The following is a 25732-nucleotide window of genomic DNA, read 5'->3' as shown; positions in this document are numbered from 1 at the left end:
GATTTTTGTATCATACCTTATTCCAGGGTCGCCTCATATTTTTGGTTTCTTGCTGATATAGTCAGTTAAGTGTATCTCATTATTAAAGATTTGATTTATCTTCAATACAACTTCCTTTATCCTTGTTAACTGTAATACTCCTAATTTTAAAAGGATAGTCTCGGTATTTTATTAATTTTTTTAATTGTGTTTTTATTTCTTTATTTGATTTCTTGGCTATTTGTTTAATTGTTTATATGAATTAATTGATTATGTGTTTATTTGAAATACTTGTTTTGTTGATTTATGTGTTAGATGATGTGTATTTGTTTACTTAAATGTTAGGTGTTTTCTTATAATTAATGGTTATGAATTAAATGTTTTAAATGGTTGTTTTATTTTATTTTATTCTAATGGTTATGGATGATAGTCATGGGTCAATCAATTGGGTTCCATGGACTAATTGGATAAGGGCTTTAATGGGCACAGATAATTACCCATGGATAGTGTTTATTTATATATATATAAATAAATATACATATATATATAAGGAAAGTCCTTTAGTGATAATCTAATGTATTTATTTTATTTATATAAAAATAATATACATAGATTATACGTAACATATATTTTAGTTACCTTTTTATTATTTTAAGTTTATTATTTTCTTTATTAATTTGACGTGGATTGGGAAAAGGAGTAGGGTTATTATTTAGCCTATAAATATATAACTATAGAGTTGAAAAAGAGGACTAGAAATATATCACGTATTATTTTTAGAGAGAGAGAGAGAGAAAGAAGGAGGAAGAAAGAAGAGGAAGAAGAAAAAGGAGGCTAGGGTTTTTATCAAATCCCTAAAGGCAAGTTCTTGTTCTACACTTCTCCTTTGATCTGTGGAATTTATATCTCTAGTATAATCTTAGGATTGTTTGAAGAACAATTAAAAATGGAATTTATAATATAATTGATCTAGAACATAGGTTTTATAAATTATATTTTTCATGGTTGTTCTTGTTGTATGAATTGATAAATTCATAGATTTGATTTGATTTCTTTATGAGTTTATATATGTTTTAAATGATGTATTTTTATATCTGAGTATTGACGGAACCTAGAAACATGCCTTAGAATTCTTAAATAATAAAGATTGGGTTCACAGTAGAATTTTGGGTTGAATCGCGTAAACAGTGTTTGATTCGTTGATACAGTGCTAGAGCTTTGGAGGTAAAGCTCGAGCCTGAAAAGAAAAACTCAAGCCTAAAAAGAAAAGCTCGTGCCATAGGTGAAAAGCTCGAGCCCGAAACAGGAAGCTCGAGCCTGAAACAGGAAGCTCGAGCAATTAGAACAAAAGCTCGAGCCTTATCTGGGGAAGTTTCGTAAACAGCGTTGAATTAATTTTAATTGAATTTGAGGGGTCCTAAATATCAACTAAAGACTAGATATGAGTTTAAATAAATTCTAAACAAACTTAAAATATAACAATGCATGCTATTTGATTCTTTGAGGAATGAATGGATTTAATTTTATTTTGTTCTAACAATTAAGATTAAATGTGTAGCATGAATTGTATTTGGAGAATGCTTACTTGACTGTATAGTAAAATATCAGCATGTTTAAGATTCAGTTTGTATAGGATATGTGAAGTAGGAAGCTTAAATAAATTATAAGTCATTCCTATTTTGTGACAACATGATATTATATTATTATGTTTATTTCTGGATTATTTGATGTACTTCTTTAATTGCTAATACAACTATTGGATTGTGTGGATGTAGTGCACCAGTATGGGATGGTGGCACTCTAGGGATGGATTAACTTATCAGTTAAGTCCTACCTATTTTATAAGGGAACAGATTAACTAAAATGTTAAGTCCTACTTATATTTGTGTCAGGTCAACTGAACAAGTTGGATGATACATAGTGGATTACTTTAGATTTGATAGAATATATTTTATGTATATATATAGACATATGCCATGATATGTGACAAGTCTTGCCCCTTCCTCTAAGTGATTAAGAAAACGAACTTTGTAATGCGAGAGGTCACTTCGTAAGGTCAAAATATGATTATGGTTTAGGAAGTATAGCGAGTAGGGATCGTCCGCAGGGATTATACGTGTTGGAATTTAATTTCGACTCTAATGTACCAATTGATTGCAAAGAGAGAGATTGGTTGATTAAACTAAGATGTAAGGAAATTAAAATGTAATAAAAATAAACTAAGTTGAGTTAGGGATTTAAGAGATGAGAAGTGAGGTCTTGGGGTCCATTGGAATTGCCACCAAGCTTGATCACCAAACCACACACTTTCAACTAATTTAGGAAAAATCTTCTTGTGATAAAATGTGACTACTAATTACAATATTAAGCATGGACCATCAAATTCATGTATGAATTGTCTACTTAACCGACAAATAAACTAAGTGTAGCGCAACCCATCAATTTTAAGCATGACCCATCAAACTAGTCATAATTATAGCACATATCAATCTAGAGAATCATAGAATTTGCAATAATAAGTCATGGAATATCAAATCAAGTATAGATTATCTACCTACCTACAAGCATGAATTAAATTATAGAACAACCCATCAAGCATAAGAATAATCCATCAAAATAATTGACAGCCCATTCAATGAAAACCATGGATAACCATCACTAGATCCTTAACTAATCACACATAGACATGCAACCAACATAGAAAAACTAGTATAGAGATCAATTCCTAAATAATCACACATAAGACAATATCTAATCACAAAGAGAATCAATAGGAAGAATTAAACTATATGAATCATGTGGGACATAATTCCCAATTTAATCACACATAGACATGCAAATAAACTAGAGAATTAAAAGGAAGAATTAAATCATAGAAATCATAGAAATAAACCAAGATTCATTTTATTCACAAGACTGTAACACTAATCACAAGATAAATTTCCCAAAAAGTATGAAAGAGATAAAGGTTTAGATTACAAACTTGGGAATCATCCAAGCCCTAAGGAGAATTCTAGCCAATCATGGAGGAGGTGGGTGTGATCTTGGAACCCTCAAGGGCAATCCCCAAACACGGCTCCATCTTCTTCCTCTTCTTCTTTGTTGAATTCTACAGAGAGAGAGTGGTAAATCTTGAGATGTGTTCTTGGAGCCTCCACTCTTCTCTTTTCCTCTAACCCTAATTTCTAACTTTTCTAGAGTGATAAACTAGCTATTATAATGTAAAAATTAAAATAAAATTGAAGACAAAAGATTTATTACATAATGGTTCAATTCCCCCCTTTATACAAGGTCCTTAGAGTAGTGAATAAGTCAGAAAAGAAGCCCATAAAATATCCAATCCCGCAACTATGTGGTAGGTAGAGTTCGGGTGCATGGGAATAAAACAGCTTGTTGCAAGCACATTTTCGATTGATCGAAGAAATCTCCAAGAAATCTTCAATCGATCTAAAAATTCAGCATTTTTGACCTTTTTCTGAATTTTTCTGAAATCTTCTCGGAACTTCTGCTTGACTTCAAAAAGGCTGTAATAGACGATTTTTAGCCCGTTTAAACCTTATTGACCTGAAATAGACAAAAACACAAATAAGTACTAAAATGAAAAAATAAAGATAGAAGAATAGACTAAAATACCCTCGCTTAGGTGCTAAAATGCATCACATTTGAACACTCATCAATATGAGCTTGAGCCTCAGGATCAATGGATAGGGTGCATATATTGCCAGGGATTTGTAGCTAGATATAGTGTGGTTATGTGCCCTGGTAGGTCTAGGTACTATTGCCCACTATATGTGCGTTTTGCATGTTGCCTACTATTCAGGTTGAGACAACCCTATAGTCTAGTGAAGTTCCTTTAGTGTGCATATGTATTATGGATAATATAGTTATTGCATAGGTTAGCTATAGATATATAGTTTCTTCAGTCTCTGTTTGGGTTGTCGTAGAAAGAACTTGTTCGTGGGCCTGACCCACTATTATTTTCCAGGTGTTCATCAGTTTCAGACATAAAGCTTGTTCGTGCTGAGCAGAGATTGTCCACGCCACTCTTCTAATTCTATGTAGGATTCTCTTTATGTTTTAGTTTTGGGATTTATTTTTCCTTTAAATTGTTTTAGTTGGGTTATCATTAGGGGTCCACTAGATGAATTCCCGAGTTGTAATGATATTAAAGGTTTTGGATTTTTTCATTTGGGGAATTTATTATTTAGTTTTTCTTTTCTGCTAATTTATTTATTCTTAGTTATTTCTTTTGTAATCAAATGCTTGTTTATACAGTTAATTTTTTGGTATCCCTTAGATCGATGCTCAGACTTGATCAGCCGTGGCTCTAGAATCGAGGGTATCATAGTTGGTATCAGAGCACTCTAGGTTTAAGTATCTTTAAGGATTTATCGTTTTAAGACTTCCGCATAGCGTATTTTTTTTATTTATTTAGAGCCTAAGTTTAGGATTCATTTTATTCCTTTACGGTCCGCTTAAATAGTATTGATGTTGGTGTTTCTATGTTAACAGAATGGTTAACGCTAGAAGAAGATGAGACAATCAGAGAAACAGGCAACGAAGAGGAGCGTCACGTAGGTAGTAGGAATTCATACGACGTCAGCAAATAGAGGAAGAGTAACAACTGTCTGGGTTTTAAGAGGAAGTTGGTTAGTTGCACATTAAGCAAGATGAAGTACAACAGACTACTTAGGAGTCTCAGGACGAGGGCTATAATCAGGGTAGGGATCCAGAGTTTCCTCCCCATATAAATGACCTCATTACTCGGGCTATAGAAGTAGGTATAGTAGCTACACTTCGCAATCAGCCACAGGTTCAGCAGGCACCTATCCCAGCACCAGTAGTTCAAATTGATCCTTGGGAGAAGGCTAGGAGTTCTTTCACAAAGGGGAGCCCACTTGAGTTCTTAGGCTCCACCGATGCAAAAGTAGCTCATCAGTGGAAGAAGGACATTGAGCGACATCTTCGCATGGTTAAGTACATAGAGGTTCAGAAGCAGATGCTTGCTACCTTCAAGCTTGTTGGAGATGTACTCCAGTGGTGGGAGTCATTACCAACGCGGAGGAGAGGACTTCATTGACCTATGATTAGTTCAGTGCTCACTTCAATGAGAAGTACTTTCCATATGCAGTCAGGACAGCTATGAAAATAGAGTTCCTTAATCTAAAGCAAGGGAACATGACGGTGGTAGAGTATGAGCAGCAGTTCACACGCTTATCTCTATTTGCTTTAGAGGAGGTGGATACTGAGGAGAGGAAACGTAATAGCTTCGTTAAGGGGCTTATGTGGTCTATTAAGCGATCTATTACAGGTAGTCCAGCCTACACTACTTATGCTCAGGTGATGGATGCTCTTTACGGCAGTATTAGTTGACTATGGGCTTCAGACAAGCTAGGGGTGAGAAGCGGGGTGACAGAGACTCTGATAATCAGCCAGCTGAGAAAGGGAACGGCAATTGACACCGACACAATGATAAGGGCAAATTCCAGGGACAACATTTTTGGAAGAAGCACAAAGGTGGTTCAGATGCTCACAGAGATGGGGCACCTATTCAGAGGTAGCAGAATGAGGGACCATAGGTAGGACAAAGTCAGCTACAGGTGATGAGCGCTGAAAATTGCCCATTTAAACCCCTTAAGCTTAAGTATTCTAGGACCTTTATCTATCTTATTTTCCCATCTTAGACTAATTTCGTGTTATTGCCCTTTTCAGGCACTTATCCCAAAAATAAGTTAATTCAGCCAAATAAGAGCTTAAAAAAAGCAATCTCAAGCTGAATGGAAGAAATGAGCAAAGTGGAAGCAAAGTGTGGAAAAACAGCAAGTTCGATTGATCTCAATAATTCTTCAATTGATCTGGAGGTGATCGATCTAGATATTTCAAGATGGATCCAAGCCTTTTTCCTTATCTAAAAGATTCCCCCACCTTTGATCGATCCAACTTTCCTCAGATCGATCGAAATTGTTTGATCTTATCCTCACCTACCACCCCACCTAACACTTTTGTCTTTTTCCCAAAATATCTTACAATATCTCAAAGACATGTCTTTATTCAAAAAGGCACCGCCAAGGATGATCGATCTCTGTAGCATTCGATGGATCTCACCTCAATTTGATCGATCTCACCACAGTTCGATCGATCGAACCTCCTCAAGTCCGAATTGAAACAAATTCCAGCTCATTAAAAGTTGGCTCGTGTTGCAATCATTGCAAGGGCCCTAGTGCACGAATCCAGACCATTGGGTGTGACACTTGAGCCTCCTATATGAGGATTTAGAGCCATTTTAAGAGCAACATTCATCATACTTACACATCTCATATCACATATCTTAGAGAGGAGGCTAGAGACTAGAGAGAGCTTTACACATTTTGGGAGTTCTTCCATTCTTCTAGGGTTTCCATCAAGAAGGAGGTCATTTCTACCATGGAGATAGCCCTTGAGGGTTGGATGACTACTTCAATGAGTGGCTAGACATCTACTTGGGGCTAGAGTAGCCCCTAAGTTTACTTCCTAGACTTAGTGCTTTGTATATTTTTGGGGATTAACTTATAACAAATGTTTTGATCTTGAATTTATATATATATCTTGTGGTTTCTTCTTGATGTGTATGGATTAATGCTTTCAATTGATTATCTATTTCTAATCATATGTCTATGTATGCTAGAATGGATGATTCATGTGCTTTTCTCTAGATTTAATGGAATTTATGCATGCCTATGTATATGGATGAAGTTAGTCTAGTGATGATCAAAACATAGTGATTAATTGAACACTTTTGTAATTTATTTGATAGTTCACACTTGTTTCTTGATGGATTGGGCCACACCTTTAGCTTACTTAGTTTAATTTCTATGTCTTTAGTGTAGATGTAGTGTAGTTGCTTTAGATTCATAGATAGGTGGACAATCTATTCTTGTTCCTTGGTGTTCTATACTTATGAATACAAAGGGTGTATGTTTCTAGGCAGTTGTGTGTGCATAAATTGTGGTTTTATTGAATGGATTTTGGTCTCATTTGATAGGTTGTGTTTTCTACTTGAATTGGCTAGACAATCAATACTTATTTGCCATCCATGCCTAGTTTCAATTAATGTCACACACACACAAGTTACAATTCAATATCCTCATGGATATACAATTGTTAGTGTCTAGTGAAGTCAAGCTTAGTGGTGAGCTCTAGTACCCCAAGTCCTCTCCTCTATATCTTTTTCCCTACTTTCTAAATTATTACCTTTTACTTGCTTTAATTTCAATTACATTGTGTTTAATCAACTAAACAAATCATCTTTTGATCACTTGACCTATTAACCCTATATATTGTTTCCATTGCAAATGTAATGACCCGGTTATTTTCATTCCTTTCCCTTTTCTCAAATTTTCACGGATGTTTTTTTCCCGTTGATCTTTTCCTTTCTGAGTTCAGTTTCTCATCACTTAGTGTCATCTTGAGTGCTCGGGGATAGTTTTCGAAACTTTTTTCTTTGGATTGACAACTTCCTTTGAGGACCGAGTCATTTCCATATTTTTATTTTTCGGACACTATTCACTTCTTCGTCCTTTTCCCTATTTTGTCTTTTCCTCGTTTGTCACTTTGTTGGCATAACTACACCTTTTGTGTTCGGATTTGGGTTTTGACCTCATGTATCTTCATTCTAAGTGGTTTCAATGAAAAACGTATCTTTGCTTTTGCAGATAAGTACTCTGATTGCTCCCCGTGTCCATAGGGGCATGGATGCACAGTTCTTCAGAAACATTTCCATTTCTTGGGGTGTTTTTTGTAAATATCTTTTGAAGATATTTTATTTCAGGGGTTTTTAAGAAAATATTTTCAGAAGATATTTTCATTCTGGGCCAGTTGTGTAGTTTTTACTTTTTGGAAGGGCCATTGTGCAATTAATGAAAGTTACTGCTAAATGCTTTGTTTTGAGCCTAAATCCTCGTGCGGGATTCATTTTCACTTTTCGTTGAGTCGTGTACTCTTAGAATTTCCTTCTGGTTGTTTTTCTCCAGTTTCAGGATTTCTGGCCCTAGTTGCCCCCAAACTTGTTTGTGGCATATCTCTCTGCTCGGGACTCAGTTTTTTACGTCACTTCTTCCGTTGTTTATCTTTTCTCATTTTACTTCTTTTTTGTTCATGGAGTTTTGTTGTTTGAGCACGTCTACTCAAATTCCCCATTTCCGGACACGGCGGGGCCCGTTCGGGACACTTTTAGGGTTTTTCTATAAATAGGAGGTCTTAAGAGAAAAATTCAGATTTTTTCTCTCTCTCTCCTCTCTCTTGGCCGGCAGCCATGGCAGCTAAGGGGCTGCCACCCTTCTTCTTCATTTTTCGGCCATTTCGTTTAGGTAAAAAGGTGTAGTGCCTTAGCGTTTTATGCTCTTCTTGCCGTGCTCCACCTTTCCCCCTTATTAGAATCCGTTTTTGGCCATTTATTAAGTTCATGTTTGAAGTCAAGTTGTGATTTTGATGGGAATTCCTTAGGGGTTATGTTCATTGTGTTGTCCCCGAGAAAACCTAGAAGTTTCGTTGGATTTAGAGCGGTTTCGTTTTGGTTGGGATTTGAGATTTCATCTCAAATGAAGGTAGGGGGTGTTATAATTTCATATTTTTGTTGTCTTGCATGTTTTTGATGCTTACACAACTTGTATGCATGCTTTTGTTCATAATCTAGAATTTAATTTAATTATTTTCTATGGTTAAGATTTAATTCTCATGATGATGTATAACTTAGAATTAAATTGTAACATGCTAGAAAATTAGGCTTTGATATGTTTGTTAACATATATTAAATTGGGATTATTTGAATAAGAATTACTCTTTTTATTTAATAATTATCTTTGGTGAAAGTTTAATTCCCATGAACGTACCTTGCATGAAAATAACTTGTGATATGCTTAAGTTTTGGCATGTTCTTTAACATACTTTAATTTGAGAGCATTTGGATGAGTTTGAAAATCTAGAGACTTTAATTAAAAGAATTAATTAAAATCTATTTTTATGGTTCCATTGGTCTAATTAGGATTTTGAATGAATATAAGTAATAATCATGATATGTCCTTTAGCATATATTAAATTGAGGCCATTTGGGAATGATTTGAAATCTAGAGAATTTAATTATTTTTATTTAATTAAATTCTTTCTTGTTGTTCTATGGATTTAATTTTGCTGTAGAAGTTGTTTCTATGTATAAATCATGGATTTGGACTTTTGTGTATTCACATAGTTGTGTTTTGAGCATTGGATAACATTGTTGTTATATTTATATTCATGAGAACATGTTTTCTTTATGGAATGTAGTGTTGCTTTGTGTAATGAATTGCACACTTTGTAATTGACATTATATATATGCCATTTTAGAATTTAAACTCTAAGGCATGGATTATGTGGTTTCAACCTACTTGTGCGTGGAAGGTGATTTCGTATATTATATAAATTATGTATAAGTTGTGAACTTATTTGGATTATTTTAGAGTCTTGGGACATTGTTGTTACAAGTGACATGACTAGAGTTTGGCTCTAGTGCGGGAGGTATGAGTTCTCCCTAATTGAGATAGTATGCACTAGGGTGGTCTTCCTAGGTTAATACCCGGAATAACCATTGAGGTCTGGGTAGAATTCCGAGCTTGATGTCCAAGTCTTCCACTATTTGATTCGCATTCAATTCCAAGTTGACAATCATGTTTAATTGTGACTTGTGGTTTTGGCTATTGGCGATTTGATGTTGTTAAGTACATCCATACTAAATTGTTATATTTAGTTGTTTTCACACTTTTAGATTTCAAGTTGATAACTTAGAGAATCTATGTCTTGATGTGTGGTTTTAGAAATTCTAATTGTACTAAATTGTTATATTTAGTTGTTATTGCAAATTTTAGATTTCAAGTTGATGACTTTGAGAATCTATGTCTTTATGTTTTGTATAGCATGCACCTATGTTGTTGAAATTGCATAAAGGATGTGTTTTATGCTAGAAATGATTTAAGGTAGCTTAGGATGCTCCATGAGTCTAACCTTTGATATAGACGTTAGGTGGCATGACCCTTTTACATTATTTCATGTTGTTATAAAAATCTATAAAGAAATCGAGTCAATGCATGCTCATTCTCTACGAGTAAACTTGTTTACTCACCCCGAAGTTACTGGGGGATTTGTTTAGGTACAGGATTCAAGATTGGAGATTTGCACTTGCCTTGGGTGGTTTGAAGATTAAAAGTTTCTTTTAAAGTATTCTTGTTCACATGCAAGTGTTATCATGTTTAAGTTGTATTTTTTTTTAAGTTGTAATACTTAGTTAGGTTTAATATGCCATTTTTGCCTTATGGCATGTAAAGTGTTCTTGGATACATTATTTGAGATGTATTTGATATATATGACATGAGGCCAAGGGCCACAAATCTTTAAGTTCAAGTGTATGTATTTAAACTTCAAGTTTTGCCTTTGAAATGTAACTTTTCTAACTTTAGATGGTTGGCATGTCAAATTTTGTAAATGAAATGTAATGAGACCGTAGGCCATTGTAACATGTTCAAAATGTCATTTTACACTTGCGTGCATGTTCATATCATCACACACTTGCATATAATTCAGTTTGATCATGCCATGGGGGATTCATTTGAGACTTGAGAGGTTTTCTTCATTGTTGGCATTTAGCAAGGGTTTCAATTCTGTCTCGAGTCATTTCGGCCGACCGAAATGCCATTTCGGTCAACCGAAGCCTTTTGGGACTTCATTTGTACAGTAAAACATGCATTCCAGTAGCCAAATTCGAGTTTCAGGTCCATTTCGGTCGACCGATGGTTCATTTCGGTCGACTGAAGTGATTTTTCTTCATCTTTAGGATTTTAGGAGAGTTTTTGGTCATTTCAGTCGATCGAAATGGCTATTTCGGTCGACCTAAATAGCTTCCATACACAGCACTCTTCAGTTTTGTTTTAGCACTGTTGTTCTGACTTCAAACGGCCATCTCTCTTCATTTCAAACCCAAATGGGGTGATTCTTGAGCCTAAACTCAAGGATTTTGGGTCAGCTTTCCAATGGTACCTATGCCATTCTCAGATTCCAATCACAGTGGGAGTAATTCATATTTTAGTAAGGTAGGGTCAGTTTTCGCTTAAACCGGGAAAGGACATTTTGTGGGATTCTTGTCCAATATTCTTGGAACCTCTTGGAATGTTGTGAAATGACTAGATTAGGTTGTATTCACCTTGTTTGTCTTGTTTAGAGTCAAGTTTCTCTTCTTGATTGTGAACTGACCATTTTGCCCCTTGGTTAATGGATTTTGCCCGTTTTGACCTTTGTTTCCGCTTTCGTTTCATTTGAGTTCCGTGACTTCATGGAAGGTCACATTGGTGTCTTAGAGATGATTTATATCTCTGTAGACATTGGTTTTATCTTTTGCTTCCACATTTTGAATCCATTTTCGGATCAACTTTCGGGTCATCACTGATGTACTAGGTTGAAAAACCCGGGTCGTTACAGCAAACACGCCCGCAATCCCTCGAGACGATCCCTACTCACCCTAGCTATATTTTTAGTTAAAGGTAGTAGTGGCATTTATAAATTTAAAACTTGGCCACATTGCACATTCACATTCTTAGTACATTTTTAGGCTTTGGTCCGGCCACTATACCAAGTTTTTGGCACCGTTGCCGGGGATTGAATTGGCAACGCCGTGTTTTGGAAATAATTAGGAATTAGTACTCTTTCGATCGTGGCTTTACTTTGCTTTATTTTTGTTATTTATTGTGTTTATTCTTATTTGGCTAGGTGAATTGAGCAAGGAAGTTGAGCAAAAGAGAATTGAAAGCAAGGAGTTAAGCTAAGCACAAAAGGAGCAAAAATCTAAAAATTGCAAAGCATACCAAGGCTTGGAAATTCAAATTTATTTGAAGTTGCTTAAGGACCCTTTGTGAGATCTTTCTAACTCAATCTCTAGTTAAATCGTTGGCCCGCATGGTGGCAAGTTTTTAAATTCTTAGATAAATCGTGAGCCCGTGTGGAGGCAATTTACTTTTTTTTGCATATTGTTCAAACAAGGGAGTATAGGACCAATGTATGTGGAGAATATTTATTAATTGATTTGTTGTGGGGGTGAAGTGATTGTTATTTACTTGTTATTTATTTTGCTAGTGCATGCATGGTCGTAGGTCATTAAATCCTACTCTTGTCCCTCCTAATTTGCACCTTAAATCGGTTATTCGTAATCCTAGGGGAAGAGGTAGTTCGCATCACTCCATTTCATCAATGGAGGAGCAATATGACGACCATGTGGAGGACCTTGGTCACATAGACCAACAAGGCATCCTCCACCCTAATGTGCATCATGACAACATCCAAGTACCATTAGGTATGCCAAGACCATTCATCCTACCACAACAACAAGGCCAAATTCCATTGGGAATTCCTTGGCCAATTTTTGCTCCACAACCTCCTACAGTTCAAGTTAATCAAGGTGCTTATGTACCACCACCAATTGTGAATCCTCCCATTGCTTTAGGAGACCATTATGTGCCTAATGAATACAATGCACCTACATGCATTCAATTGCCCCCATTTAGAACACATCACTATGAGATTAAACCACAAACTATTCAAATGTTTCCCAACTATCATGGACGTCCAAGTGAAGAACCATACAAGCATTTGAATGAGTTTCTTGAAATGTGTTCCACTGTGAAATACACGGATATGCCAGAAGAAGTTTTAAGACTTAAAATTTTTCCTTTTACCCTTAAGGACAAGACAAAATATTGGTTCAACAATCTTAGGCCTTTTCAATAACTTTTTGGGTAGAAATGCAACAAGAGTTCTTGAAGAAATACTACCCAATATCAAAGACCAATGCTATGAGAACTTCCATTCATGAATTTTCTTAAGGGGATGGGGAAATGTTTTATGAGGCATGGGAAAGGTTTAATGACTTGCTTAGGAAGTGCCCACATCATGACATACCTAAGTGGCAACTAGTTCAATATTTCTTTGAAAATTTACCGGATAATCACAAGGGTATGGTTGATGCATCTATGGGTGGTTCTTATCTTGACAAGATGAAAATGATGTTTGGCAATTGTATGAAAGCATGAGTAAGAATTCAATGCATAGATCTTTGTCCTCTAAAAATGGTAGAAACCTAGGTGGAAGGAAGAATGTTGGCTTATATCAAGTTGACAATTCCAATGACATAGACGCCGAGATGAAATCCTTATCTCAAAGATTTGATCAATTCTTGATCAACCAAAATTCGGCAAATCAAGTATCTTCCTCCCCTAATCATGTTCATTATCATGCATCTAATGAATCTTGCATGACTTGTTCAAGTGTCTTGCATTCTACTTCCAATTGTCCCTATGGACATGCGCAAAACGGGAACCATGAACAAGCAAATGCTGTCTTTGCTATCCAAGGGAACAATCCCTATGGCTCACACTATAATCCAGGGTGGAGGAACCATCCAAACTTCTCCTGAAAAAGCCAAGGAGAAGGTTCAAACCCTCCCCCAAGTGGTTTTTAAGGAAAGTATGTTCCACATCCAATGCAAAGCCAAGGTTCCCAAGGTTTTAGATCATCTTTTCAATCACATGGAAATCAATTCTCAAATTCTCATTTTCCTAACCAATCATCGTATTCTCAAGGAAACTCAAGGAGCCCCACTTTTGAGGAGAAAGTGTTGACCGCTCTAGGCACTCTACAGGCAAACACTCAATTGCTTCATTCCCATTCCTAATCTATTGCTAAGCTAGAAACCCAAGTCAGGCAAATAGCTAGTACTTTAAATGCTAGAGAGAAGGGAAAGATGCCTCTAAATGCCCCACCAAAGCAACAATGTGTTGTGGAGACTCATTCCTCATCGAAGGTCATACAATTGAGTATGTCAATACGGTAACAACCTTGAGAAGTGGGAAGATTATTAACTACCAAGTAGGTATTTCCAATGAAGAGAGTGAACCGGTGCAACCAAAAGTTGACACCCGTCCCGTTTCACATTTTATTCCTCCTTCATTGCATGTGCATGATCATTTTGTTGAGAAAGTTGTCAAAAATGACTTGAAAGATGAATTGAACAATGATTTGAAAAAGGATTTGAAAAATTCTTGCTTTGAAAGTGATTTAGAGAAAAAATTTTAAAAAGCTTTTGAGCCTAAAGTTCCATTTCCGGATGCCTTGAATGGATCCATTTCTCTTGACAAACAAAAGACCAAGACCAATGAAATCATTGAAATATTTAGGCAAGTGAAGATCAATCTTCCACTTTTGGATGTAATTAAACAAATTCTGGCTTGTGCCAAATTTTTGAAAGATCTTTGCACCCAAAAGAGGAAGAACAAGAGCCAAGCACTAAGAAAAGTGGTCTTAACCGAGCAAGTGAGCTCCATTTTGCAACATAACACTCTCCCAAAGTTTAAGGACCTTGATTCACCTACTATATCTTGCATCATTGGTGACCATGTCATCAATCGGGCTCTTTTAGACTTACGAGCAAGTATCAACCTTCTTCCATATTCAGTGTATGTTAAATTGGGCTTAGGAGACTTAAAACCAACGTCGGTAGTTTTACAACTTGCCGACCGATTCATCAAAAAGCCCTGGGGTATTATAGAGGATGTTTTGATTAAGACTGATAAGTTCTTCTTCCCAGTCGATTTCATTGTCATTGACACGGAACCGGTTCCAAATCCCAAGAGCCAAATTCCAGTTATCCTTGGCCGTCCTTTCTTGGCAACTTCGAATGCCAACATCAATTGTAGGACGGGTATAATGAAAATCTCATTTGGCCACATGAAAGTGAAGTTGAACATTTTTAATCCAACCTCAAATTCAATGGACAAGCATGAAGAAGTATGTGTTGTGGAAAAGTGCATTGCCAATGAATTTGATGCAGTTGAGTCTTTACTTGATGTTGAACATTCCCACGAGTTGTCTTCAAAAAAGAGAGCAAAGAATGTTGTTTCAAAAGCAAAGTTTGAAAGGGCATGGAAGCCCAAGAGTTGTATAGACCAAGGACCATCAATGTCTTTTGAATCAAATCCAACAAGTTCTCTAGAGAACCATTTGTTGGGTGGGATTTAAAAATCCATTCACCCCGTCAAGGAGGGGATGCATAATAAGATATTTGATTAGGGTTAAAAGAGCCCAACGTCTTGCTAAAGACGTTAAAGACTAGTGCATTTCGTAGGGTTTACAACCCTATTCCTCCCTTATTTCTATTTTATCTTTCATTTCTTGCGTCGTCTAGATATATACACATGGCTAAGAACTGTGATTGAGAATGCATGCACTTCCTTTATGAAAATAGGCATTTTGCACCTATTCGATCGATCTCAAAAGAGGTTCGATCGATAGAACATCCATCCCTGCATCCAATCATCTCTTTGTTCCATCGAGCAAGAATTCCCTGCATAAATCAGTTCTCTGTGTATCGAGCGAACTTCAATTCAGATCGATCTGAGTGTTCCAAGATCGATCGAGATTTTCCTCAGATCGATCTTCATTCCATACTTAGAAAATTTTCTGAAATTCATGAAAAAGGCCTCTCTGTGCATCGTTCGAACTTGTCTGTAGGTTTTCACCTGTTGGATAGATAGAAGTCTCTTCCAGATCGATCTTAGATTGATCGATCTGTATTCCTTTGTTGACTTTGACTTTGACTACCCTTTTGAATTTTGATTTTATTATAACAAAAATACAAAAATATTTTGAATTCTTATTTTATTCTCAAAAATTCCAAAAATATTTTTAGTTTTAAATTTTTTTTTCAAAATCCAAAAAATAAAAGAAAAAAAAAAAGTCAAAAATACAGTATCGTTTTAAGGCCCAGATCGATTTGCATTCCTTCAAGATTGATCTATGTTCGATCGATCGGAAATATTTCCAGATTGATCGAACATGTCGGAGATTGTTTATAAAAATAGAAGCAAAGGGTCATTTTGATCGATTTGACCATCGATCTCAGACCTTAGCTCTTTGCAGCCACTGGTCACCTTCTTCCCAACCTCCGGCGTGTCTCTGGTGAGCTTCCAGAGCCTCGAAACTTCACTCCTCATCTCAGATCTCGTAATCTCTCCTTCGTCTCAACTTCTCTCCCCTATTTGGTAAGGTTGAATTTTCTTTTTGATCCCAAGCTTCATCTTGAGTGATTCCATGTTTGCAATGTTAGATCTGAGCTTCCATAGTAGATTTCTTTCCATATTTGAAGTTTCTAAGCCTATATATATATGTATATATATGTATATATATATTTTTATATCTTTTTGATTCCAATGTAGATTTTGGGGGTCACGTGCCAAGATAAGTGACCATTGTTGAGTTGTTGATGTGTTGAGGGACCCACAAGCTTGCTTGGGTGCCCCTCGTGTCATTCACATCACAGATTTGTGACTTTTCAAATTTCTCATAGTAGTTCAATCGATCTAAGTTTTCTCTGATCAATCAGAGAGAGATCGATCTCACATTTTTCTGATCGATTGAACATCACAGATTGGCATTTGCACCTCACAAACCATCTTTTGTGTTCCATACTACCTTATTTATGCCCAATGCCTGTGTTTTCCACATTGGATGCATTCCATACTTACACTATTTAGTATGCTTCACTTAGTCACTGTTTACTTGGCTGCGTCAACACTTGCATAGATTTATGTTGATTATTCTGAGTTATCTATCTTACTTGACATACATGTTTCTATATACTGTGCTTCAATTCTCTATTATCTGTTACTGACTTCTATTGCAAGTGTTTTTTTTTTCTGTTTTGCAGGCCATGGCACGGGTTAAGATAGTTGCCTGTCGACAGTCTGGCAGAGAGTAGAGGAGCCCGCAGAGCCTTCTCATGCACAGGATCTAGTTCCAGAGTAGGGTTGAGCAGGCTGAGCAGCCTGAGCAGTTAGAGGAGTATGAGGAGCCAGCTCCGGCTCAGTCTGACCGCTCTGCCTCTACCACTTCTGCATCTTCATCCCATTCCGATAAGGCTGAGCATATATCTTCTCCTTCTCCACCACTGACACAGCCAGGCTAGATCATAGACAGACCTAGCCGGAAGTATTCGCACATTTCAGTAGCACACGAGTCGGTTTTTGACATTGCTTTCTTCTCCCGGTCAGTCTTGACTTGGGCAGCTTTTGATAATATTGAGCGGCGTGGTATTTCAGCCATTCTAGTGCCAGTTACCTATCCTATTTACCCGTGGCTTGTTCGGATGTTCTTCCAGAACCTCCGGCCGACCCCGAGTAACCTATCAGAGCTGCGAACTACTATTGATGGCCACCCTATCCGCATCACAGTCGACACTTTGGCCACTTCTTCTCGATGCCCGCATGTCTGCCATCCTGATCTTCATTATCCTATTCTGAGGAGGCCTTCTAATGCAGACATGGCCGTTGCACTTACTGGCCACTACAGTGGTGGCGAGACATTCGCCACGAGGACTTATCTACCCAATGATTTATGGTTTTTCGATTCGATATTATATCAAAATGTATTTATGGCAGGCCATAAGATCCAGAGGCATTCCGACTTTCTTGCAACCCTCTACGCCTTCTATACAGGGCATTGGTTCTCTATTCCTGTACCTTACTGGAGTGTAATGATGAAGTTATATACAAATTACATCAGCAAGGCCAAGTCTAAGCGAACCAAGTTTCTTCTATTTGCACATCTTATTACATAGATCCTCAGGGACCAGCGCTACCCTTTCCATCCATAGGAGCGTACTGAGTCAAAGGCTTGCCACTTCGGCAAGAAGGATTGGAATAAGAGCTACAATGCTTTTATCCAGAGCTTAGAGCATGACGCTACCTTGGCAGCTGAGGAGGCTGCAGAGGAAGAGGCAGCAACAACAACAGTAGCAGCAACAACAACAGTAGCAGCAGCAGCAGAGCTTGATCCAGTAGACCCACAGGTGGTTATGGATACACATATGGATATAGACTTAGAGCAGGAGCCTTCAGCAGAGGAGCTCCCACATCACTCTCTGGCAGGGTCAGGAGCAGGGTCTCTAGTTCATGATCCAGTTATGCCTGACGCTTCAGGTCTGACACCTAGCCTAGGAGAGCGTATACAGAACTTGGAGGACACAGTTGTCTCTCTTCAGTTAGATGTGGCCTCCCTCAGCACTGATGTGGCATCTTTCCGCTCAGACGTCCTGGCTGCGCTGTAGGACTTATCTAGAGATATCCGGGGATCACGCCCCGCTCGCCTGACCTACTCTGCCTGATTTCTCTACCTCTTTATTCTCATCATTTTATATATCTGTGATACATTACTGTTACATTATTACTGTTATGATATTTTTGCGGCCAGTCTATTGGCTCTGATACTATGATGTACTGTACATTGTTTCTCTTTTTTTATGCATGATATTTTTGGATGTCTGGGCCTTATATTGATACATTTATCTGTGATTGACTCCATTTATCAGGTACATCCCAATGACTTCAGTAAGAGAGAGTGCTGCCCAAATTTTTTTTTCTGGACCACCCTTATTCCTCTCTTTTTACTTCATTTACTATCCCATTTACATGTGCATGTCCACTGTACACTGTTATTATCCCTTTGTTATCTGATGAGTTTTATTCAAGTGCCATCTTTTCAGAACCGGAGTTAATTCCAAGTTTGGGGAGGTTGTACCACCCACTTTGGATATTTGTGTTCCAGCCATTCTTTGCCTTAGTTACACTGGTATACTCTTTCCTTTTGTTCTCTTTGCACATTAAGGACACTGTGCCATTTAAGTTTGGGGGTAATGGGTGTTATTTGCAGTGTTTGCTTTCAATTCAAAATTTTGAGCATGATTTGTGTATTTGAGGGATTTTCTATGATTGGTCCATAACTAGCTGTGATTTCGATCTTTTGGGGACTATATTGCTTAAAATTTAAAAATTGCTTAACTTGAGAGTCTAATACTCCTTGTATGCCTTGTGGATGCCATTTAGGAATAAATTTTTCAAAAGATTGATATCTTGCTTACATTTATGGTCCACATTATCCAGATTTTGTAATTGTTTTGAGATTCACTCTAAGATTCTATACTAGCACAGGCGTACACTAGTATTCATTTGTGGGGTACATGCTTTGTTGATTATTGAATTGGTTATATCCGAATTGGCCTAGTAGTGCATTGAAAGCTTTCATTCTCGATAAAGGTGGATAAAAAACCCTTTTCATTGAGTAGCCGGGATTCTAGCCACATCAAGCACTAAATTTCTCGCACCGAAAGGTGAGGGCCCAAACTCTAGGTTAATAATTGAATGCTAAAAAAAAAAAAAAAAAAAAAAAAAGTTGTAAAACTAATAAAAAAAAAAGAAGTAAGGACTTATCCCAAAAGGTGAGAAGTGGGAAATGATTAGATGGAGGTTGTTTTGATTTGTAGTCTAGTTGATTTGAGCTTCTAAGTCCTTAGGGCTGTTTGAACACCTAATGCCCTAAAGCCGTCTGGTTTGGGAGTCACTGACCTAACGCTCGACCTCATGGATCACTAGAAAGCTTAATAGATCACTACATTGCACTATGCTTCCATCTTTGATCCTTAGGATTAGAAAAAAAAAAAAATCGAGTGAAAAGAATAAGCGCACCTAAATCAATAAAGCTTTAATAAAAGGTTCACTCTTTATTTTGATGATCAGTACTAGATTTGTGTGCTAGTTTGAGGGTAAGAATGTGATCATTTCTTTAGTTAGCTTAGATAGAAACATACTTGATGCCGGTCCACTTAAAAAGGATTTTAGAGTTGTTTTGATTTGTATAATCATTTTCTTGATGTGTGGAGGACCATATTTGCTTGTTTGGTGTTAAGATTTTGGGAGATTGCTTGGAAATGGTTGAAAAATTGCATACTTGAGGTAGTTTTCTCCCAATGATTGTTTGCAATATTGGTGCCCCTTTAGTGAGCTTAATGTTTGTGGGTATCATTTCTGGAAACCCTCACGAGACTTCACTCGTCCACTAGGGGTAACCTAGGGGTTTAAAAGGCTTGTTGAATATGCTAAATGCAACCGTGTTCCCTACGAAAGTGGCGTTATCCATTTATTGCTTTCTAGTTCATAGTTGTATAGTTGTTCATTCCATTCCTTCACTTCGTAATTCATGCTAGGGACTAGCAATATTTAAGTTTAGGGGTGTGATGAACGCTGAAAAGTGCGCATTTAAACCCTTTAAGCTTAGGTATTCTAGGACTTTTATCTATCTTATTTTCTCGTCTTAGACTAATTTCGTGTTATTACCCTTTTCAGGCACTTATCCCAAAAATAAGTTAATTCAGCCAAATAAGAGCTTAAAAGAAGTAATCTCAAGCTGAATGGAAGAAAGGAGCAAAGTGGAAGCAAAGTGTAGAAAAACAACAAGTTCGATCGATCTCAACAATTCTTCGATCAATCTGGAGGTGATCGATCTAGATATTTCAAGATGGATCGAAGCCTTTGTCCTTATCTAAAAGATTCCACCACCTTCGATCGATCCAACTTTCCTCAGATCGATCGAAATTGTTTGATCTTATCCTCACCTACCACCCCACCTACCACTTTTGTCTTTTTCCCAAAATATCTCAAAATATCTCAGAGATTTGTCTTTATTGAAAAAGGCACCGCCAATGATGATCGATCTCTATAGCATTCGATGGATCTCACCTCAGTTCGATCGAACCTCCTCAAGTCTGAATTGAAATAAATTCGTGCTCATTAAAAGTTAGCTCGTGGTGCAATCATTGCAAGGGCCCTAGTGCACGAATCCAGACCATTGGGTGTGACACTTAAGTCTCCTATATAAGGATTTGGAGCCATTTTAAGAGCAACATTGATCATACTTACACATCTCATATCACATATCTTGGAGAGGAGGCTAGAGACTAGAGAGAACTTTACACATTTTAGGAGTTCTTCCATTCTTCTAGGGTTTCAATCAAGAAGGAGGTTATTTCTACCATGGAGATAGCCCTTGAGGGTTGGATGACTACTTTAATGAGTGGCTAGACATCTACTTGGGGTAGAGTAGCCCCTAAGTTTGCTTCCTAGACTTAGTGCTTTGTATATTTTTAGGGATTTACTTGTAACAAATGTTTTGATCTTGAATTTATATATATATATCTTATGGTTTCTACTTGACGTGTATGGATTAATGCTTTCAATTGATTATCTATTTCTAATCATATGTCTATGTATGCTAGAATGGATGAAGTTAATCTAGTGATGATCAAAATATAGTGCTTAATTGAACACTCTTATAATTTATTTGATGGTTCACACTTGTTTCTTGATGGATTGTGCCACACTTTTAGCATATTTAGTTTAATTTTCATGTCTTTAGTGTAAATGTAGTGTAGTTGCTCTAGATTTGATGAGTGCTGAAAAGTGCGCATTTAAACCTCTTAAGCTTAAGTGTTCTAGGACCTTTATCTATCTTATTTTCCCGTTTTAGATTGATTTTGTATTATTTTCATTTTCAGGTACTTATCCCCAAAATAAGCTAACTCAGCTAAATAAGAGCATAATTGAAGCAATCTTGAGATGAATCAAGGAAATGAGCAAAGTGGGAGCAAAAGGAAGCAAGTGGTGGAAATTTAGCAAGTTCGATCGATCTTAGAATATATTCAATCGATCGAAAGTTCATCGATCTCAGCATTACAAGATGGATCCAAGCTTTTTTGTCCTTATCCAAAGATCCCACAAAGTTCGATTGATCCAACTTTCTTCCGATCGATCGAAAAGATTCCATCTTATCCACTTGTACCACCCTACCTACCACATTTGTCTCATTCCCAAAAATATCTTCAAAATATCTCAGATTTGTTTTTACCCAAAAAGGCGCCGCCATAGAGGATTGATCCAGCTTCAATTCCATAAATCTCAGCCATGTTCGATCGATCTCACCACAAGTTCGATCGATCAAACTTTCCAAATCCCAAGAAAATCCAAATTCCAGCTCATTAAAAGTTGTCTCATATCCAATAATTGGAGGAATATACGTATACAAGCCCAGCTCATTTGGGGTGATATTTGACCTACTTATATAAGGAATATGGGCCACTTTTTGAGAGGATATACAAGAGACTTTTGATATACTTGAGAGGCACAATTTTCATTCTTAGTGAAGAAGAAAAGAAAGGAGGAGGCTAGAGACACAAGCTTGGAGTTTTTTCCATCAACCAAGAAGAGGAGCAACCTCTACCATGGAGTTAACCCTTGAGGGTTAGAGGACACCATCCATGAGTGGCTAGAGTTAGCCCTAAGCATGCTTTCTACATCTTGATTTATATATTTTTGAGGGGATTTGTATTGTGATACATGTTTTGACACTTTTATATATATAAATCTTATTTATTCAATGATTTATGTGGTTTAATGCTTCCAATTGATCATTTCATTCTATCCATATGTCTATGTATACTAGAATAGATGTTCATGTGTTTGTCTCTATTTTTTATGTTATTGATGCATATCTATGTGTATTAATGCTATAGATCTAGAGATTGTCAAGACATAGTGCTTAATGGAATGTTCTTATGGTTTATTTGATGGTTCATACTCATTTCTTGATGGATTGTACCTCTCCCTTAGTTTAATTAGTTTAATTTCATATCATTAGCTTAATTGTAGTGTAGTTGTAGTTTAGATGTTAAATAGGAGGACAATCCATGCTTGTTGTTTGATGTTCCATACTTATGAAAGCAAGTAGCACATATCTCTAACCTTGTGATGTGTTTCGTTGTGAGCTTAAAGAAAGGATTAATGGCTTAATTTGATATGTTGTGCTATCCACCATGTTGCTTAGACAATATATGCTTAATTTGTCATCCGTGCTTGTTGAAACAACCACACACACACACTTTGTTGCAATACATGTTTTACCTCTCATTAATCATTCATTAAGGGTGTAGAAAAGTTATGCTTAGTGGTGATCTCTAAATCCTTAGATCTCTCTCTTATTTTCTCTCCATTATATTTAATTGCCAACTTTAGTTTAAATTGCATCTTAGTGTAATTCAACCACCAACCAATCTTTTGATCACTCGACCTACTAACCCTAATCTTGATTCCTCAACCCAGTACGACCCACCAATCCCTTGGGACGATCCCTACTTGCCCTAACTATATTTTTAGTGAAAGGTAGTAGTGGCAATTTCTAAATGTAAAACTTGGCCACATTCATCATAACTCTACACCACTATCGTTTAGTGCACAAACTTTGGGTTGGTGTGCGACAACCACCAAAGTTTTTGGCACCGTTACCGGGGATTGATTGAAGGCAATGTAGTATTTATGGAATGAATTAGGAATTAGTACTCTTTTGATCGTGTCTTTACTTTGTTTTTATTTTTCTTTTGATTACTTATTGTGTTACTTTTTGTTTGACTAGGTGCATTGAGCAAGAAGGTGAGCAAAGGAGTATTCTAAGCAAGGAGCTAAGCAAAAACAAAGGAAAAATGCAAAATTCTAAAAATTTACAAGGCTAAAAACTAAAAAATAAATTGAAGTGCTAAAGGATCCTTTGTGAGCTCTTTCTTAACTCAATCTCTAGTTAAATCATCGGCCCACGTGGAGGCTTATATTTTAATTCTTAGATAAATTGTGAGCCCACATGGACACAATTTACTTTTCTTGCATATTGTTGATAGCATGGGAGTATGGGAACATTGTATATGGAGGAAGTTTGTTGATTTTTGATTTGTTGTGAAGGTGAAATGTTTGTCATTATTGCTTGTTGTGTTGCATTATGCATGCATGGTCGTAGATCATTGAGACCCACTCTTGTTCCTCTAAATTTTCATCTTGAATCCGTTGTTCGAAACCCTAGAGGAAGAGGAAGTCCTAGTTAATCCATTTCATCAATGGAAGGACATAATGAGGACAATGTGGAGGACCTTGGTCACATAGTCTAACAAGGCATCCTCCACCCCAATGTGCATCATGATAACATACAAGTTCCATTAGGCATGCCGAGGCCATTTGTTCATCCACCATAACAACAAGGCCAAGTTCCATTTTGAATCCCAAGGCCAATCTATGTTCCACCACCTCCCATCATTCAAGGCAATCAAGGTGCCCATGTTGCACCTCCAATTGATAATCCTCCTCTTGCTTTAAGAGATCACTATGTGCCTAATGAATACAATGCACCCACATGCATTCAATTGCCACCATTTAGAGCACACCACTTTGAGATCAAACCACAAACCATTTAAATGCTTCCTAACTATCAATGACTTCCAAGTGAAGAACCTTACAGTATTTGGATGAGTTTCTTGAAGAATGTTCCACCGTGAGATACACGGACATGCCGGAAGAGGTCTTAAGGCTTAAACTTTTTCCATTCACCTTTAAAGACAAGGCAAAATATTGGTTTAACAATCTTACACCTTTTCAATAACTTCTTGGGCAGAAATGCAACAAGAGTTCTTGAAGAAATACTATCCGGTTTCTAAGACCAATGCCATGAGAACCTCAATTCGAGAGTTTTCACAAGGGGATGGGGAAACGTTCCATAAGGCATAGGAAAGATTCAAGGAATTGCTTAGGAAGTGTCCACATCATGACATGCCCAAATGGTAATTAGTTTAATATTTCTTTGAGAGCTTATCGGACAATTACAAGGGCATGGTTGATGCTTTCATGGGTGGCTCTTACATTGATAGGCATGAGGATGACGTGTTGCGTCTTTATGAGAGCATGAGTGAAAATTCCTTGCATTGAACTTTATCTTCCAAGAATAGTATGAATTCAAGTGGAAGGAAGAGTGTTGGCTTACATAAAGTCGACCATTCCAACGAAATAGCCGCCAACATGAAATCCTTATCTCAAAGGTTTGATCAATTCTTGATCAACCAAAACTCGGCAAATCAAGTATCTTCCGTCCCTAACCATTCCCATCATGCATCCAATGAGACATGTATGACTTGTTCAAGTGTTTTACATTCTACTTCCAATTGTCCCCATGGACATGTGCAAAGTGAACATCATGAAAAAGTCAATGCAACTTTTGTTAATTAAGGGAACAACCCTTATGGCAATCATTATAATCCTAGTTGGAGGAATCACCCGAATTTCTCTTGGAAAAACCAAGGGGAAGGCTCAAACCCTCCCCAAGGTGGTTTCCAAGGGAAATATGTTCCACCTCCAATGCAAAGCCAAGGTTCCCAAGGATATAGACCATTCCAATCACAAGGAAATCAATTCTCTAATTCTAATTTTCCTAATCAACCATCATATTCTCAAGGAAATGCTAGGAGTCCCGCTTTTGAAGAGAAAATTTTGACCGCTCTAGGCACTCTAGAGGCTAACACTCAATTGTTTCATTCTCATTCTCAATCAATTACTAAGCTAGAAACCCAAGTAGGGCAAATAGCTAGTACTTTGAATGCTAGAGAGAAAGGGAAAATGCCTTTGAATGCCCCATAAAAGCAACAATGTGTTGTGGAGACTCATTCCTCATCGGAAGGTCACACAATAGAGCATGTCAACACGGTGACTACCTTGAGAAGTAGGAAGATTGTGGACAACCAAGTGGGTATGTCCAATGATGAGAGTGAACCGGTGCAACCACAAGTTGACACCCATCCCGTTTCACATCCTATTCCTCCTTCATTGCATACGTATGATTTTTCAAATGAGAATATCTTGAAAAGTGATTTTGAAAAGAAAAATTTGCAAAATAATTTCAAAACTTCTTGTGTTGAAGAGACTTCAAAGAAAATGTCTGAAAAGGTTTTTGAACCAAGAGCTCCATTCCTGGATGCCTTAAAAGGATCCATTTCAATTGACAAGCAAAAGGC

At 37.0% G+C, this 25732-nt stretch overlaps 1 long non-coding RNA gene and 2 pseudogenes across 1 annotated transcript in view; all 3 read right to left on the bottom strand.

Annotated features, from left to right (window-relative positions):
- Window positions 1-3193: 3193 nt before the first annotated feature.
- The window catches only part of LOC132306226 (uncharacterized), a 28740-nt gene continuing 6201 nt past the window's right edge, over window positions 3194-25732 (bottom strand). Inside the window, exon 6 of the long non-coding RNA XR_009481861.1 lies at window positions 3194-3543. This is a non-coding gene — a long non-coding RNA (uncharacterized LOC132306226). The remainder of the gene's footprint in view (window positions 3544-25732) is intronic.
- On the bottom strand, window positions 12831-12928 carry LOC132310787 (small nucleolar RNA R71; annotated as a pseudogene).
- On the bottom strand, window positions 24401-24499 carry LOC132310707 (small nucleolar RNA R71; annotated as a pseudogene).

Source organism: Cornus florida, unplaced genomic scaffold, assembly GCF_030987335.1.
Source record: "Cornus florida cultivar Cherokee Brave unplaced genomic scaffold, ASM3098733v1 CherokeeBrave_3.0.0_Hap2_Chr05, whole genome shotgun sequence".
Lineage (NCBI taxonomy): Eukaryota > Viridiplantae > Streptophyta > Magnoliopsida > Cornales > Cornaceae > Cornus > Cornus florida.
Note: the sequence above shows the minus strand (reverse complement) of the source record. Positions and strands in the feature narration are given on the sequence as shown.